Consider the following 11,918-nt stretch of genomic DNA (forward strand, 5'->3'; position numbering starts at 1 on the left):
CCATTTTTTTGCACGATTTATTTTTGTTACAAACAAGCAACTTTTAGCACGCTACCTTTTTTATTTTCTATTATTTAAGAAATAGTGAAATATTAAAATTTTGAGATTCACTATGATGGTTATTGAAAGCAATTTTTTTTAAATTTATTTCTTTTAGACAACAAACGTAATGTATCAACTTAAACCACGTCGGAAATCGAAGGCAGGAGGGCCCACCATCGTGGCAAATCAGAAGCGAAGGCAACCATCCCCTGCGGCCACCCTCCACCGTGTGATTCCTCTAACTCCCCGCCAGCGTTGTTACCCTATTTGATGGCGGCGTCCGCACTTGATGAATCTATGTACGCAATTTTTTCCTGTCTTGAGTTTTATGCTTGCGATTTTCGTTATTTAAACCTCGCTGCGTCGCATCTATAGTTCATTCGTTCACATGCTAGAGTCCAACGCCATCGATGTCGAGACATCTCGGCTGCCCCCTTCGATGATGAGTGCTAACCAGAGGCAAAAGAGGAGAGATATAGGTAGAAGAGGTGGAGTAGGGAGGCCTCGGCTGCTACGTACAGCCTTTCAATTGTGAATATCTAACAAATTTTAAAATAACTTCACAACTGGAAACTATGTTTCCTCTATTTCCTTATTTTAAGCATAGCATAACAGTTGACCCATCAACTCATTACAAACTCCTAACTTGATATACGTATGAAAGGATCTAGATATAATGCAACATTGTACACACTTCAAAATGCATCTAGATGTAAAATGATACATGTCGTATTTCTTCTCCTTCACAATTTTATTTTTCTTTCAATCGTACTTAACTATGGATTGAACTAACACACAAAAAAGGAATAACCAAACACAAGTTACTCTTAAATAAGTTTTTGCACAAATATCCCTCCAAGCAACCCTCAATTTTGTGGAGACCAACACAAATAACTTACATTATATTAGGCAAAGCAACTTGCCATCAGGTCATTTACAAAAACATAAGATCTTCCAAAGCATATTAGATCAGTCTTGTGAGACATCATTTTAACACAGAAGGTGGGGCCAGGTGGAGTCCCATGCCACTGATGTTCAACCACCAGATACACCAGAAATTGACATGTCCCAGACCTGGCGGGTTACCCCATCCTCTATGGTATAATCAGAAGGCGCCATCTCCTTCCGGAGGAGCCACCCACCCTCAAGCACCACCACCACCATGCCTTAGTCCGGCCGCCGCCACCAATCACCGCGTTGTCTTCCTTACACCCTCTCCGGTTTCCCAGGTCCGTCCTCTGCCTTCCTACTGAACATGCGGAGCACCCCTTTTCTTGTTCATGTAACAAAATAAAAACCAATTGATGCATCATGAATAATCAATAGATTTTATAGGTGAAGGTGCAAACAGAGTGGTACATACTACATACACTTGTTCTCTCCCTGAAAAAATTCATCATGGAGAGATTATATGTCATGTTCTCCAGCTCCACATAAACAGTGCAACATCAAGAAATTCAAGCTCATCCATCAATTCTCATCCAACTCCAGCTTGTCTTCCTGATATGATGCCCTACCTGGAAGTGATAGATACATCAATATAAGCAGCAAGGAAGCAGCTTATAAAGAATGCAGCAGAGATAACTATATGCCTCTATCATAAACATGATGTAGCATCCTTCATTCTCTTAAGTTTCCATAAGCTGGTTTTGGGCCAAATGAGAAGTGACTGGGCTAAAAGTAACTTGGTGTATTAAAAGTGGGACTAAAACTTGTTGTCATCCTGTCACACCCCCTGTTTGTATTGGCATGGGACATCATAAGTGCAGTTAACTAAGAGCTTTTTTATACAACATGTTATGTATCCTGCTTGGATCTTGTAACAAGTCATCATTATCACATTAGTCATGCTTATAGAGTGGTTATACTTACTAAGCATAAGAACACAATTTTTGATTTAAAAATCAGAAGTGAATCTCAATTACAGAGAGAAGAATATACTCCATGAATACACTGCATTCTCACCTTGTGACTTGGACACTCTGTAAACTGGCTAACATGATAATTTGACGTATGGCCCATTCTAAATCCAATTGTAGTTAAGAGTAGACGATAAAGAAGTTAGAGATCCTATTTTTAGACACATCTTAACAGGGGCTGCATAAACTATATTTGAATTTAATGAGGTGGTAATGGCCATGGTAGATCTTCAAACAAGGTATGTAGAACAGCTTACACTCGAGAGTAATAAGATAAAACTTTGTTTAATTGAAATGTAATTTGATAAACAAAGCCATATAATTAACTTGCATGGTAAAAACTCAAAACTCACCTCTTTTTGTTCAAATATCTTGCAATCATAGCACCATGAGGGCATCAAACTTCAAATAGAAGCATTCTGCAGAAGTACAATGAGTAGTATATTGTGTTCACCCAAGAAAATAAATATAATTTGAAACAAATAGAAGAAAAACTGTAACAATGATCAGGTTCTATATTCTTGTAGTGTATTTCTTTCTCCTCTAATATAATGGGGCAGCTATAGTGCTCCTGCATGCATTCGACAAAAGTAGTATGTCAGTCTTTTGACTCTCCATCTGTAGGAATTGCGTGTATGAGTTATTCCTATGCACCCTGATCCGTAGATAATTTCTATTGTTCTGTTGGAAAATGTATATGGTGCAAAGAAACCATGTGGGATTGTAGGTTAGACACGTCCTCATAAACCTTCAATTCTATTTTTCATGTCGATTCGGATCGTGAATAAAAGGGTCTACATGACAAAGTAGCAATATAAACCTCCAAACAGGCCATAAAACAACAGAAATTTGCCCTAAATAAATCTAAAAAATGCCGCAACATGCAAACCAATGGGAATCCCCTCACTTGTAAGCACTACTATGTGTTCTTGCTACGTCATCTCCTTACTGCTGCAGTGATAGCCCACTAATACACTCCTTGATCTGCACCAACAAATCAAAGAACTCGATCCCAGATTCAGTCATATAAAACTCTAGGATCCCAAAGTAAACGAATGCCCGACTATTATTTGCCAGCGTCAAGGCGTCCTCCCCCAAGCCTCTTCGCCCCTCCTGGGTGCACACGATTTCCGGAGGTTCCACCTGGTCAGGGGCATGGTTCAGATTTGTCAAATCGAGCGTGATGTTCCAAAATGATCCCAGGCTTATGTTGTTTGTTAAGAAGCAACTGCTTTCAATATTGATAACCTTGATTACACATATGTTGTAGCTCTTCATAAGGATATGCTATAGGTCACATTGAACTATATTGAAATGATTCAATACACCAAAGCTTCTAATAACATTCAAGTTATAGCCTGACAATAAAGGGAAGGTCCCATGTCAATGACGCTTTGTTTGTGATCATGATACAAATTATAGAAGTACTTGGGTGGTTAGAACTTAATTGGAATCTGTAGCTAGTTTGAAGGGTGGGCTTTTCCGATTTTGTTGGTGCTCAACTAATTGTAGAGGATTGGAGAACCTGAGTTGTATTTGAACTAATTTAGTCCAAGTCTGTGAAAGAGAAAGAAACCATGCTAACCAATTATGTCTACTCGGTGAACATCAAATTACTTTGAAACATCATTGAATTATTCATACCAATGAGAGTAAAGTGGAGTTTGGCATCTACAGTAAGGAATCTGTACACACCTGCAATTGACCTGCTCAGCTGTTCACCTTATATAACTGACCACACCCAAGTCAATTTAATTTATCTGCCCGACTACAATGGACACTGAACCAAATGGAATAATATAACCTAGGATGGGCTTGGGTCCTCGTGTAGGAGCTGGCGACGCTTCTGGTTTGCTCGTTTGGAGGTGTTGACGTACATCGTGCTCACCTAATAACCAATTGTCTTCTGGTGAAAAGATAATATAATTAGCCTGAATTATGGAAGTATGTCAGCAAAATGGTAACATGTCCGAAGATAACTGAAAATTAAGCTGCAGTACTTCATTTTACCCACAACATCCAAGAAGTAGCCAGTAGATGCACTTCTTCTGATGAATCTAATATAGTAATATGTGTTCTCAAAACCGTATCTTATGTAAATGAATCAATAGTTTAGCGGTTCAGTCTTCCATTTTCATGAGACGACAATTTTTAGAGGTTACCTATTGTCTGCTTCTTCTCGATGTGGCTATCTTACAAAATACTTTAGTGTATAGTAATTACAACCTAACACCTTTGCTCATATCATAAGTAGACGTAGCATGGCAAGCATGTATGGTATAGCATCTATAAAGAATTTCTTTAGTCACCAACACTTATTTTGCACAGGCATATAGAACACTTTGAATAGCACTAAAATCGTAATCATAAATTCCCATGATTATGAATACCCCTCATAAATTCTGAGGCTCTGTTTTATAGGAGATGAGGAATTCAAACTTTCAACAGAGATATGAAGAGATCAGCAGAGACATACCATTGGAAACCAATGTAGTGTGAAACCATGGGCATGTTCTGTTTGTTACCACTATCGGGATATGAACTCCGCCAGCTAGAGGGATCAAGGTTCAATGTAAGCATGCTCAAATGGCTACATCCCACACGCTGCCATAACATGGAGTACTATGAACATGGCCACTGCCATATATGAACGCCATCATGCTAGCCTCATGGACCGGTCAGATGGTCCACGGTCGGTAGAAATAGTGATAGATAAAACTATATAGTATAGCCTAGAGTATTCGGAAGAGAATAGTACCATGCAGGTCGGCAGGGCGGCGGTCCTTGCCCCAGCTTCTGGTGGTGGTTGTCTGATGCCCTCAACGTGGTAGCACCAGCAGAGACGTTCGCGGATGATCTAGGCCGTCTCGATCTGGATCCACTTCTCCCGCACCAGGTTCTCCCTATACCTTGCGCAAAATTTCATGAATGAAGTACCACAAGGGCAAGCCATAACCTCAATTACACAATGAAAACAATCAGTGACTGAAGTGGTATTTAAATTCCCATATACTCCTTGATTCGCGAATTTTCTTTATCGAAATAATGAATTTTCTTTATGCAACCAGAATTTGCATATACAGATAAGTTGCTGAAAATAGCATGTTTGCTAATATATATAATGCTAACGGAATTTGTATGCGGCCTTAGAAAGTAAGGACCAATCTGTTCATCCTTTCCATCTGTAAATTTATTTACATTGTGAACTCTACTATAATGATCCATGAGAGCATGTTGTTACACACGGAACTACAAAGAACTTATAGTTTCAACAGTGTATGGCATTGTCTGTCATCATGTCATCACTGCTACAAGTTGGACGAGCTGTTGGGTGTTTGCAGTATCTATCATTTCAACAAATTTATGCATGTAAACTCCCTCTACACACAGTCTATATGTACGATAAAACACCAGTAGATATCAAACCAAGACAAAGAATTAAGTCACTGCTACAATTGCATACAGAAATATCCTAAATTGGAATAGAATGGGAAGGAAGTTATGCTGATGTTCTCACTGAAAGTGATGGAATTCAGGAACCATATCACTCCATATCGTTGTCTTCCTATGCGCAGGACGAAATTACGTTTTGTTTCTCTTCCACTACATAATATTTGTCAAGTTCCTGCCGGAGCTTGAGGTACATGTTCATTAGACCATCAAGAGAGTCATCCCTTTGCAAATCCAGACCAGAATTGTTTTGAAGAGAGGAGAGAGCGAGAGTGAGGCTGAGGTGAGATGTCCTCCACGGACCGCCGCCACCGCCTGCCACTCCGGCAGCGGCGCCCATCACCCAATCTCGCCGGCGGCCACTCCGACCGCGGCGACTGCCCCTCCTTCCTCCCCACCCCCTTCCCTTCCCTTCCCCTATGTCTGCTCCTGCTGGAGATGGCTCCAGCCCTTCGTGCCGGTGGTGGTTCTTGGATCTGCAGTGAGCTCGTTCCCATCAGTGCAGCGGACGAGGAAGGCATCGACATGGGGATTTTAAACGAGATGGAAGGGGACGAGGAAACTAACCAGAAGAAATACAACCGCCAGGCCATCGCCGTCACCGGAGGGGAAAGGAGGTTCTAGGCACGGTGGAACTCGGGGATGAGGACGACCCCCGATCTTAGTCGAAAGCGGAGTGCAGGGGTGCTTGGAGGCGTTGAGGTGACCGTCACCGGAGGAAGGCAGAGGGGCCGCTCTCAGGCTGGGCGGAGGAGATCGGGAGGTGTTGCGCCGTCGCCTCTCGGTCGCGTGTGCGCTCGAGGATTTCCTCCCAAAGAAGCACTTAATGGTGCTTGTGCGTTGATTTGCCTGTAATTAATGTTAATTGATTGAAACGCTGGAGAAAGACCATTGATTTGCTGGACGAGAAAACCAGGGGAGGGACGAGCCTGATGTAGCGTCGGACGGGCGGGATGCGCGACGAAAAGCCCAACGACGACGAAAGGGTAAGTCGTAGTGGCAGAATAGGGAACATCTTCCTCTCCTTTTTAAGTAGTGTAGATAGCAAAAATAATGTGTACAAATTACGGGCACCTACACATTATACGCAAAAGGAAACCTACACATCATCAAATGTAGACGCACATAGTATAACATAAACGCAGATCCAATCTAGAGCATAAGTGTCAGGTATACTAGCAATAATTATAATCAATGTGTCACTTCCGTGTGGAGGTAGAGAGGACACAACAAGGGGTGGCTACATGGGCGTGCGCCGAGCGCCAGCAAATCGAGGGAAGATCTATGGCAGGCCCGGGCCCACAGGAGTGGGCCCGTGCGGCCGCACAGGGCCCCAAACTTTTGGGGGGCCAAAATTTCTTATTTTATATTATATATTCTGTACATCGAAGTAAAAGCTAAATTATTTCAGCCCGACTGGTAAATGCTCCATAAGAGCGTTCGCTTGGCTACATGTAAGTGTTGGTGGAAGGATCGAATCTTGCTGGCCGCGTCTTGCATTTTTTCCTCTCCGTTTTCCTTGCTCTGGCCGCGTCTAGTTTTCTTCCCTCCGATTTTACCTATTTTGACTGATGGCTAAGACGTGCTACGAAATAAATTTCTTGTTCTAAATCTTAAACATGCCAAGATTTCTCAGGTTCAAATTAAATAAAAATAGCACTACGTTTTTAATTCATAGATTGTTAGGTAATTTAATATAGCGTTATTGTATTTCTCTCATGGGATAATTCTTATGATATGCACTACGTATTGGGATAGCTTTGCATGTAAGTCTTTTGAGTTTCAAAAAGTATTTTGCTAGTTTTAAAACTTAAATAGGAAACCGTTACGGTTAGGCTATCAGTCCGATCGGGTTTTAAGCTATACAATATGTTTCCTCTTAAAATAAAATTAAGCTAATTCTATCATAAATTTAGAATCTACATGCGCATGTAGTTCTCATAAATGTCCATCTAAGGCATATATAAATTATAATTATTCATTAGTTATATTTTAATGAAATAGGGGCCATTTAAAATGTCACATGGGGCCTCAAATTTTGCCCGCCCGGCCCTGATCTATGGAGTGGAGGGTTGATGAGCGGGACATGAATCACTGATGGGAGGACGGTGATGACCTAGACATAGCTGACGGAGTGGCATCACGCTCCTGCATACTAACACATGACGATGATTTTCTAAACTACTCATTAAGAACAAGACATCTTAATGGAAAAGGTGTAAAAAAGGATAAATGTGTACAAAAGGTACAGTCTTCAAACTTTTTCGGAAGTGTCTTTTCTTGCTACATGCAACATAGACACGGGTATATTTGCACACTATCAGTTGAGATGTGACCTCCCATTATGGATATATTCTACGGTGATTACACAGATGAGTTTGATCCCTCGTGGCTAGGAGTACAACCATCTACACCAGCAAAGTAGTCTCTATTTCGCGCTTCTCTTTCTTGGAACTTTGGTAGCTTGAATAATTGTAGTCGCAGGCAGTTTTGGTCTTATCATGGATAGAACCGCATCGATTGGTCGAATGCCTTGGAGTTTGAGCTCATGAGCGTCTTTATCCATGTACTTGATCTCTAGCAACTTCAACTCTGGTGGCATATCCAAAATATTGGAGGATAATGGCTTCAACACTGACTTGCCTAATATCACCCCGTTCGAAAACTTTGGGCATTGCACATATTTAAACAAGTCAGCAGAGAGCGAGTAGACATAGAGATTATTGCGTGTATGATACTATATAAGGGTAATATAAGGTAGATTAAATGACTAAAGTTGAATATACCTTGCAATTGTTCAGAGTAATCATCTCAAGGACAGGGGTATTGTGTAGAAAACACCGCAACACCTGGATCTTGTCACCTTCCTGACAATTGTCAAGTGTCAAGGTTCGCAGGTTGCCAAACAGCGGTAACCTATGTCGCTCCTCTTCTAGTATCCAGTGCAGCATAGGACATATGATGAATTTGTCGCTGTGCATCGCACCCCACATATGCTTCGCCTCAAGAAGCCCATCCGTATGTGGCACAGGAAATATAACATCTTTCTCGCCTACCAGCTGTATTTCAAATCAAACATAAGTATATATATATATTATCTCGATTTACTTATGCTACAATATAAGTGAATGAATCGTACAAGTATTTAGTTGGTCACACTGAGAGTAATTAGAAAAAGTACGCACCAGTTTTGGAAAGCCTATCAGCTTCAAGCTTCTCACGGTGGAACCGCGTAGAGAGCCTAGAAGCTTCCTTAGATCTGTTAGGATGGACATGTTCGGTTTAGAACCGAGTTTCCAGTGGCGTGGCTTCCAATGAGGCTTCTTCACGAGGCGTATCGATGCTTCGACCAGAGACGGCGCCTCAGCCACGATGAAACCGGCGTGGTTGTAAAACAGGATGGTAAAATGCAGGGAGGCGAGGCGAGGGGCGGCTATGGTTAAGCTGTTGCCGGTCTTCTGGCAGCAGTCGATTGTAAGGTTCCTAAGCGTGCCAGACATGATCTGTGATAGCGCGCCGAGGTCGGTGTTCTTGAAGCTGAGGTCTTTCAAGACAGGCATCCCGGTGGCGATCTGCTGGCCGAGATCTCGGTGGAGAGTTACCTGGTCGAGACACAGCTTGGTGAGGCGGCGCGTGCCGGAGGAAGCGCCACCTGGAGGCAGCGTGATGGACTCGCCGTGGTGGATGATGAGCACCGCGGGGCCGCAGTCGAGGCCACGGCGAATCCACCTTGGCATGCAGTGGTCGTCCAGCTTATAATCGTTGCCATCGATGCGCAGCCGCAGGGTGTGCAAAAACTTGGTGCTGTGATGGAGCAAGAGATTGTCGACGAAATCCTCAAACCTGCGGAACTCCACCTTGCGCATGCTCCACCTCTCGTAAGAAATTGGGAAGTCCTGGGTGTCGATGTCGAGGTACGGGGCATCGAGCCAGAGGTGGCGCCACCTCCGTGAGAGCAGACACGTCTGCACGACCTGCCGGGCCTTGAGGCGCGAGAGGATGGTGTGGAGGAGGCAGTCCGGCAGATCGCTCAGCCGGTCGTCCATGCCGGAATAGGCACCGTTATGCTCGTAGCAGACTTCTATCTCCTCTAGGGCGTACGTACGCCCGCATCTTTTATACTACTCCGTAGATGAGATGGATGATCAATCATCCCAGCCGTTTGTATGCGTGCGTCTCACGAAGGAAAATTCTATGCATGAATATCCTCTCGATATCCTCTTTTTTTAAGTAGGCGCCAAGCAACCAAAAGTCCAAAACCATATATCAGCCTATTCCCGTATGATTGCTGTACGTAATAAGACTCCACATATGACATTGTGATCCACCTGGTTTTAATTTTCCTTTTGTATTGAATAATAGTATAATTTTATTGGCTATTAAATGAAGTAAGCCGCACGGCTTTCCCTAAAAAAACAACCTTGTGAAATAGCCTCATTTCTTTTTTCCAAATGTGCCAAGCAGCTAGAACAACCACCCACTAGTAGAAAAATTGCCTGTAATCCCGGTTGGTAAGGCCCTTTAGTCCCGGTTTTGGAACCGGGACCAACCATCCGGGACTAAAGACCCTCCCCTTTAGTCCCGGTTGTAAAACAAATCGGGACTAAAGGTCCCGCCACGTGGGCTGTTGGCGCGCATCGAGTAAATGACCTTTAGTTCCGGTTTGTAACACGAACCGAGACTAATGGTTATTTCGTTATTTTTTTAATTCATTTGGTTATGCCCAATTATTTTTCGCTCTTTTTTTTTCCTATTTTTTTGCAGAATTTCTAGTATTTCAGTTATTTAACTAGTTTAGTCTCTAACTACACTTAATCTCTAACTATGCTTAATCTTTAGTCAAATTACTTACTCGTGGTCCAACTTCCCGCTCGGTCATCAATCCTCCCACTACTTCAGCACTAGCACGCTTAACTTTCAAGTTCCTTTCCCGTCCCACTTCCAAGAGTTTCGCGCGCATGTTGTGATACTAGTATCATATCAATCCTATTAACATGTTGGTCGATGTCACACTTATTTATTATTTGAATTCCAAATAATTATTTTAATAAACAAAACTAATGATGTAATAACATGTTGTGGTAATGGTATTATAATTTTAATTTTTTAAAAATATTAATTTTTTAATTTGTATTATAATTGTTTTTAATTTATTATTTTTTTAAATTTTTTTCCAAACTTGAAAATTTAAAAATCTAAAAATTGGCTAACTTTATGGTTAAGTAATAGTAATCTTTATGCATGATGTAATTATTATTTTAAAAAATTTAAAAATATAAAATTCTGAATTTCTGGCAAAAACTAAAATCTTCCTGCTTTCATATTTTCATTTGGAATTTTGAGAATCTAAAAATTGGCTAACCGGGTAATCTCGGGTGGATTCGGATGTAACTTTTTCCCACGATGATTTTGATATATTATACATTTTTTTTCGACGTCATATGCAAAATTTAATGCGGTTTTACCATTTTTCAAACCTTTTTTGCAAAAAAAGTGAAAATTCAAATTTGTTAATTTTCTCTAATAGTAGGTTGCATAACATAAAGGAATCTGAAAATATTTTATTTTTTGAATTTTCTATCATTTTCTTTCATATTTTACAGTGTTAAAAAAGGCGATCCAAGGGGGGTGTGGAGGTGCATGGGGAGGCAAAAAAAAACGGGAAACTCTCATTTGCAACTAGTTGCACCCGCAACCCATTTTATTTGTGACACTTTCAAGTTTCCAAAAAATGCAAACTAAAATTCTAGACAAACATTGTGTTGTATCTTGTGCATCTGTGAAGTTTCATTCAAAAATATGTTAGAATGTGACCTGTGTAAAAAAGAGAAGACATACGTAAATAGTGTCACGTACTATTTACACATCATTTGTTCTTTTTGCGTAGGTCACATTTTGATAATTTTTTGGATGAAACTTCACAGATGCACAAGATACAACACAATGTATGTCTAGATTTTTAGTTTGTATTTTTTGGAAACTTGGAAGTGTGCCAACAAAAAATGGGGTGCGGGCGCAACTAGTTGCGGAATATTCACTCTAAAAAAAAACCCAAAAACCCTTTAGTCCCGGTTGGTAATACGAACCGGGACTAAAGTGTAGACCTTTAGTCCCGGTTGGTAATACGAACCGGGACTAAAGGCTTTTGCCCCATAGGCCACCCTTTAGTCCCGGATTGTATTACCAACCGGGACTAAAGGGTCCAAACGAGGGTTTTCATGATGAATCGGGACCAATGCCCCCCATTGGTCCCGGTTTGATTCACAACGGGGACATTTGCTTCCAGAGACTTGGGACGAAAAACCTCTTCTCCACTAGTGACCTCTCTGAGAAAAAGGGACGAATCTATGTTGAAGTTACAGTGGAAGAAAAGCTGCATCAATGTGGGAAGGCCACATCACACAGTGAATTCATAGGTGACAATGAATTTTTTTTCGTAACATGTCTCTAGTGTTCACCCTGTCACTGACCATAATCCATGCCAACGCTTCAATTCTCAATATTACT

General features: G+C 41.4%; 1 long non-coding RNA gene across 8 annotated transcripts; it reads right to left on the bottom strand.

Annotated features, from left to right (window-relative positions):
* Nucleotides 1-874: 874 nt before the first annotated feature.
* On the bottom strand, nucleotides 875-5,743 carry LOC124669218. Of its 8 annotated transcripts, none has more exons than XR_006992074.1 (4): nucleotides 4,720-5,743; nucleotides 2,315-4,512; nucleotides 1,406-1,555; nucleotides 875-1,315 (listed from the first exon to the last, which is right to left on the bottom strand). It is a non-coding gene; the product is annotated as an uncharacterized LOC124669218 (long non-coding RNA). The 8 variants fall into 8 exon arrangements; XR_006992069.1 differs by having other exon boundaries at nucleotides 2,315-3,867; nucleotides 4,438-5,743; XR_006992070.1 differs by having other exon boundaries at nucleotides 2,315-3,104; nucleotides 3,657-5,743.
* Between the last annotated feature and the right edge of the window lie 6,175 nt (nucleotides 5,744-11,918).

Source organism: Lolium rigidum, chromosome 7 (genome assembly GCF_022539505.1).
Source record: "Lolium rigidum isolate FL_2022 chromosome 7, APGP_CSIRO_Lrig_0.1, whole genome shotgun sequence".
Classification (NCBI taxonomy): Eukaryota; Viridiplantae; Streptophyta; class Magnoliopsida; order Poales; family Poaceae; genus Lolium; species Lolium rigidum.